Source organism: Rhincodon typus, chromosome 3 (genome assembly GCF_021869965.1).
Source record: "Rhincodon typus isolate 14 chromosome 3, sRhiTyp1.1, whole genome shotgun sequence".
In the NCBI taxonomy this organism is placed as follows: domain Eukaryota; kingdom Metazoa; phylum Chordata; class Chondrichthyes; order Orectolobiformes; family Rhincodontidae; genus Rhincodon; species Rhincodon typus.
In genome coordinates, this window is record NC_063334.1 from 11,325,199 (window position 1) to 11,332,283 (window position 7,085).

Consider the following 7,085-nt stretch of genomic DNA (forward strand, 5'->3'; position numbering starts at 1 on the left):
GCTAAACTAGAAAAATGCCCTCCTCTGCTATACTACAAAAATAATACCTTCCTCTGGTAAACTAGAAAATAACATGTATCATTCTAAACGTGCACTTCATCTTCAGATGATTTTGGTGTCAAGTGTTGATTGTTCTTAAGAAGAGTCATACTGGACTTGAAGCATTCCTCCTTTTGTCAAAATCCTCACTGACCTTTCACTATTTTTATTTTATGCTTTTGTCAGTTTTGTTTTGGAGCTGTGAACTAAACTGATGATGACGTAAACCTAACATGGGCTGTGGGAAATTTATTGGAAACAATGATCAGGAACAAGATAAACTTTAATTTGCCAAGTCTTGGTTTCATACAAGAAAACCAGAATTATTACAAGCATAGCATATCAAAGTCCTTGCTGAGGTAACAGAAAAACGGTTGACCAAGGTTGTATAGGCAATGTGCATGTATGGACTTTCCAAAAATCATTTAATAAAGCATTGGCTCAGCAACAGGAATCACTGTAATTGGCTCTGATGAAGGGTCACTGGATTCAAAACATTAATTCTGCTTTCTCTTCACAGATGCTGCCAGACCTGCTGGGTTTTTCCAGCAATTTCTTGTTTCTGATTTTCAGCATCTGCAGTTGTCTGTTTTTTTTTTGTTGGTGGTTTGATGTTTTTCAGATTGAGAGGTGGATTGCAATAGAATTCCTCATTTGCAGTATAGTCGGTCAGTTTTGGGACCAGGATTCTTTCAATGTTTGCTAGTAAATGAGTATAGGAGTAACATTCTACATTTGCCAATGATATGAAAGTGACAAAGAAGTAGGCAGCAATGAAGGTATCTCTCAACTTTAAGATGACACAGGCAGATTGATAAAATGGACAGGAATACAACACATAGAGTTCAATGCAGAAAAGTGTGAATTGATGCGCCAGGGAAGAACGAAAATGGGAAAACATAGTCTAAATGGTATGATTATTAAAAAAGTGTGAGTAGTGAGATACAGTTATAAGGGGCCAATTTGATAGATGAATAAAAAGCACAACGTTACTTTGGTTTATACTTTGAGGAACAGAATGTAAAAGCAAATAGATCATGATGGAAATTTATATATGACTTGTCAAGTTTCAGCTGGTAATTTGTGGACAATTCTGGGCAACCACAATCCAGGAAAGATATCAGGGTCAGGGAATCTCTGCCTTAAAAGGTAGTGGATTGTGTTTCCATAATAATGTTAGGAGACAGTTGTACTTGATAATTATGAATTTGCAGAAAAAGAAAGCAAGATATGAGTCTGAGAACAAATACTCTTTAGAAGATCCAACAGAGGGCTGAATGTAGGAGAAAATTACTGCAGATGCCGAAATCTGTCCTGACAGCAACAAATGCTGGAGATCACAGCAGGTCAGGCAGCATCCATGGAGAGAGAACAAGCTAACATTTTGAGTCTGGAGTTTTCATCAGAGCTGACATGAAGTGTGGAGAGGGCAGCATTTATGCCATAGTGCGAGGGTGGGTTGGAGTGCTGAGGGGGGAGAAAGGCTGAATGAACTCCTCTGTCAGAAGTTTCTGTTATTTTACAGTTCTAAGATAAATGTTCCAGTTAACTAGATCGGTATTTTGTACTGCAAGAATTTGTTGGTTGATCAGCCAGTGGGATTCACTAATAGAAACTGTGAGATTGCATTTGTCAATAATACTATGGATTCTTTCTAAGCTCCTCTTGACAACTCTGCCAGTCAGTGTCCTGATTATTACTGCATTTTTCAATGGACAAATAGTAGAAAGCTTATCATTTATTAACCCTAGCCCTATCATACAAAGTTTTGCCTTGCACAGGACTAACCTGTGGGGGTCATTTAGACAGACAGCTGCAGAGTGATTCCAACAACACAGGTTCAATTCCTGTACTGGCATATAAAAGTCCTGCCTTCCTAACCCTGCCACTCAGATGAGGGAGGGGGACCCTCAACCTTGTTTGTTGTTTCCCATGTCCCACAGAGTTTCTCACGCCTGATTACTGTTCCTGGAATAACTCACCAATAACTTGGATAATAGAGGAATCCTGGAATTTACCTGCATCTCTTGTGCCTTAGCCATCTTTAAAAGCCACTGTGTATCCAGACAAACAATGTGGCTGAATTTTGCCCCAGGTGTGGCAAACAGGGAACTTGATGCCCAGTTGTAGGCAGGGTCCTGGTGCCAAACCAGGATTTCCTCCTCCAGGACCAGCAGTGGAGGCCATGACGCTATACCGTGGCAGCATGCTCTGAGATAGCCACCCAGGTTAAAGCAACCTCAGCCATCTGGAGGAATGTCCAGCACTGTAGGGAGAAGGTTAATGACTTTCTCCAATCTGTTCCATCATCTTCTTCCCAATACTTCACACTCTCTCTGTCTCTGTTCCTATACCCAACTCCCACCAACACTTGTGCTCTACCACTCTCACACTACCTCTCACACTCGCTGCCACCCACTCTAACACCCATCAACACTAACCCTGCATACCCTCTGTGCTGCCTAATCACCACTGGTTCAGGAGAGATTTACCAGGATGTTGCCGAGTATGGAAGGTTTGAGATATAAAGAAAGGCTGGATACGTTGGGACATAGGAGTTTGAGAGATGACCTGTTAGAAGTTTATAAAATAATTAGGAGTGTAGATAGAGTTAATGGTAGTTATCTTTTCCCTAGGATGGGGGATTTCAAGACTAGGGTGCACATTTTTAAGGTGAGAGGAGAGAGGTTTAAAAACGACATGAGGAGCAAATTTTTTACACAGAGGGTGGTTTGCGTGTGGAATGAACGACCTGAGGAAGTGGTGGATGTGAGTGCAATTACAACATTTAAAAGACATTTGGATAAGTACATGAATAGGAAAGGTTTGAGAACTATGGGCCAGGAGCAGGCAGGTGAGACTAGTTTAGTTTGGGATTATGGACATAGCAAGAACTGCAGATGCTGGAGTCAGAGTCAATACGGTGTGGAGCTGGAGGAACACAGCAGGTCAGGCAGCATCACAGGAGTAGGTAAGTCGATGTTTTGGGTTTACACCTTTCATCAGGATCAGTCCTGATGAAAGGTGTAAACCAGAAACATCTACTGTCCTGTTCCTCTGATGCTGCCTGTCGTGCTGTGTTCCTCCAGCTCCAAGCTGTATCGTCTAGTTTGGGATCATGTTCGGTATGGACTAGTTGAACCGAAGGGTCTATTTCCATGCTGTTGACTCTATGACTATGACTGTATGGCTCTTCCTGACACTTCCCAACCTGCACCAAAAGTAGTAGCTGTGCCACTTTCACCTCCACTGATCCCTGCCTCTCTCTTCCCTCTCTCTCATTTAATGAGGAAAATAGCCAACAATAGAGCTGAAAGCCTCAGGACAGGTGGTGTGCTGCCATTCAGTTTTCATCCCTCATGAGGAGAGGTTCCTGACTCTAACCGTCCCACGCACTGCCTGGACTGATCCCCATCAATTGGCATCTTGTCACTGCGTGAAAGCTAATGAAAAGTGTGAAAGATGGAGCAAGATGATTTCTACGTCAAGATGGGTCCCGCTGCACTAGTTACCTGATTCTGCCACCCTTTTAAACCATTGCCATCGCTCAGACCTCTATAATATTCCACCCAGAGTTTCTTTGGATCAATTTTCTAACGCTTTTTTTATTACGGGAAATGTTGAGGCAAGAATTATTGAACCCGAAAGTGTCCCTCCAGCACAAAGCTACCACAAAGTAAGAGGCCTGATGAGGTAACAAAAACATTGCAGGACTCAGGAACATTGAGCTTTTACTCAGAATCCTGTTGCTCTCGATCAAGTGGAATGTCAACCTGCCCCAACCACGGCCAGCATTAACTCCAATGGAAAGGAATATCAGGCTACATGGAAAATGGGATTAACAATCTGATTCATTAGTTTCTCAGAGTGTGTTGATCAAAATAACTCCTCATAGGAAAACCATCTATTCATCAATTCATCTATGCTATGATCCGTACACAGAGCAATAAAGTTTAAAAAGAAATTTGATTTTTCAGTTAATAGCTGTAAAGGATGGCATAACAGATGTCACATTTTAAGATTTTTACTGTAACAAATTACTAAAAGCACATCTAATATAATTTTAAGGTGAGAGGAGAAAGATTTAAAAGGAGGGGCAACTTTTTCACACAGAATATGGTATGTATGTGGAATGAGCTGCCAGAGGAAGTGGTAGATGCAGGCAAAGTCACAACATTTAAAAGACTTTTGGACAGGTACATGAATAGGAAAGGTTTAGAAGGATATGGGCCAAATGCAGGCAAATGGAACTTGTTTAGCTTGGGAGACTAGGTTGATGAGGTCAAGTTAGACAGAAGAGTCTGTTTCCATGCTGTATAACTCCATAACTCTAAAAATAAATTCTACTTCGATAGGCAACTTATATTTTAAAACTACAATAAGGAACATTTTTCTTTTATACTTCCCTCACTCTCCACAATATAACAGTCCTGACGGTAAACAATCCACAGGTTTCCTAACTTTCAATGGCATCACATTTTTCCACTTCCCTGAGCAGTAATTTTATGTTTTCTTCAGTTTTTGGAGAGTTTTTAATTTCACTACCAGTAGGAAAACTCGGTAGAACAATGTTTCTCCTCCTCTGGCCACACAAGGATGAATTTCCCAGGTTGCTGAGATGGCTGGGGACAGTACCTCTGACTACAGGCTGTCTCCCTCCTACATCTGGTTCCAGTCACTTGGAAAGAATCTGCAACATCTTTCTCCTGCTGACAGAACAGAAGTTCCTTTCCGCCGTCTCTTTTCCTTTTGCCCCTTAAGCTCAGAGCCTACAAGCTATTTACTGGTAACACTGCTGCCTGTTTCCCTTTCATTCCTAGGTGTGAGAACTTCACACTTTTCTCAGCAACTTGGACTGTTGTGAGTATATCTGCACATCATCCTCATAGAGATAGGTTGGCTTTGCAGGGAGTACACCACAGATTTACACATGTGATGTCTGGAATTCCGGGATGAATTTATGAGAAGAGATTCTAGAAATTACGCCTGTTTTCTCTGGAATTTAGAGGTTTAAGGGATGATCTGATTGAAGTTGTCAAGATATTAACAGGAAAGGACAGGGTAGATAAAGATAAACTATTTCCATTGGTTGGGAATTCTACAATTAGGAGGTATAGTTTGAGAATTAGGGCCAGACCATTCAACAGAGATGTTATGAAGCACTTCTACATGCAAAGTGCGATAAACGTTTGGAACTCTCTTTCACTAACAGCTATGGATGCAGGATCAGTTGTTAATTTTAATTCTGAGATAGATAATTTTTTTGTTGTGCAAAGGTATTAAGGGATATGGGCCAAAGGCAGGTATCTGGAATTAGGCCACAGGTCAGCCATGATTTCACTGAATGGCAGAGCAGGCTCGAGGGGCTGAATGGCCTATTCCTGTTCCTGTGTTTCTATGTTCTCGTCCCTTGTAGAAGCCAGGTTTGTTGTCAGGCAAGATATGACACTCCCAATTTATTTTAATCAAATATTAAAAAGACAGTGCAAAACTTAATAACCCAGTCAAACCAAGAATTGTAGCAGAAGTAGCAATGTGAAACCTGCTAACGTCAAGCCTTCATTCAATTACTGCAAGCATTTTGAAAACAAGTATATAAAAAGGTCAAGATTCTCATACTGTTAATGAACTGTTTCACCAGGTTACCAATTTGTGCCAAAATTACTTTGGACATTTTTAAATCAAATGTTAGATTAATTTATTTAACTCCATGGATGTCAATATGAGAAAAGTACATTATTTTTACTGATGACAAGGTGTAGAGCTGCATGAACACAGCAGGCCAAGCAGCATCAGAGGAGCAGGAAAGCTGACGTTTCGGATCTGGACCCTTCTTCAGAAATGGGGGAGGGGAAGGGGGTTCTGAAATAAATAGGGAGAGAGGGGGAGACGGATAGAAGATGGATAGAGGAGAAGATAGGTGGAGAGGAAACAGACAGGTCAAAGAGGAGGGGATGGAGCCAGTAAAGGTGAGTGTAGTTGGGGAGGTAGGGAGGAAATAGGTCAGTCCAGGGAGGACGGACAGGTCAAGGGGGCGGGATGAGGTTAGTAGGTAGGAAATGGGGATGCGGCTTGAGGTGGGAGGAGGGGATAGGTGGGAGGAAGAACAGGTTAGGGAGGCGGGGACGAGCTGGACTGGTTTTGGGATGCGGTAGGGGGAGGGGAGATTTTGAAGCTTGTGAAATCCACATTGATACCATTGGGCTGCAGAGTTCCCAAGCAGAATATGAGTTGCTGTTCCTGCAACCTTCGGGTGGCATCGTTGTGGCACTGCAGGAGGCCCAGGATGGACATATCGTCTGAGGAATGGGAGGGGGAGTTGAAATGGTTTGCGACTAGGAGGTGCAGTTGTTTATTGCGAACCGAGCGTAGGTGTTCTGCAAAGAGGTCCCCGAGTCTCCGCTTGGTTTCCCCGATGTAGAGGAGACCACATCGGGAACAGTGGATACAGTATACCACATTAGCAGATATGCAGGTGAACATCTGCTTGGTGTGGAAAGTCTTCTTGGGGCCTGGGATGGGGGTGAGGGAGGAGGTGTGGGGGCAGATGTAGCACTTCCTGCGGTTGCAGGGAAAAGTGCCGGGTGTGGTGGGGTTGGAGGGCAGTGTGGAGCAGACAAGGGAGTCACGGAGAGAGTGGTCCCTCCAGAAAGCAGATAAGGGTGGGGAGGGAAAAATGTCTTTGGTGGTGGGGTCGGATTGCAGATGGTGGAAGTGTCGGAGGATGATGCGTTGGATCCGAAGGTTGGTGGGGTGGTACGTGAGGACGAGGGGGATTCTTTTTTGGTTGTTATTGAGGGGGCGGGGTGTGAGGGATGAGTTGCGGGAAATGCGGGAGATACGGTCGAGGGCGTTCTCGACCACTGAGGGGGGGAAGTTGCGGTCCTTGAAAAATGAGGACATCTGAGATGTACAGGAGTGGAATGCCTCATCCTGGGAGCAGATGCGGCGGAGGCGAAGGAATTGGGAATAGGGGATAGCATTTTTGCAGGAAGGTGGGTGGGAGGAGGAGTATTCTAGGTAGCTGTGGGAGTCGGTGGGCTTGA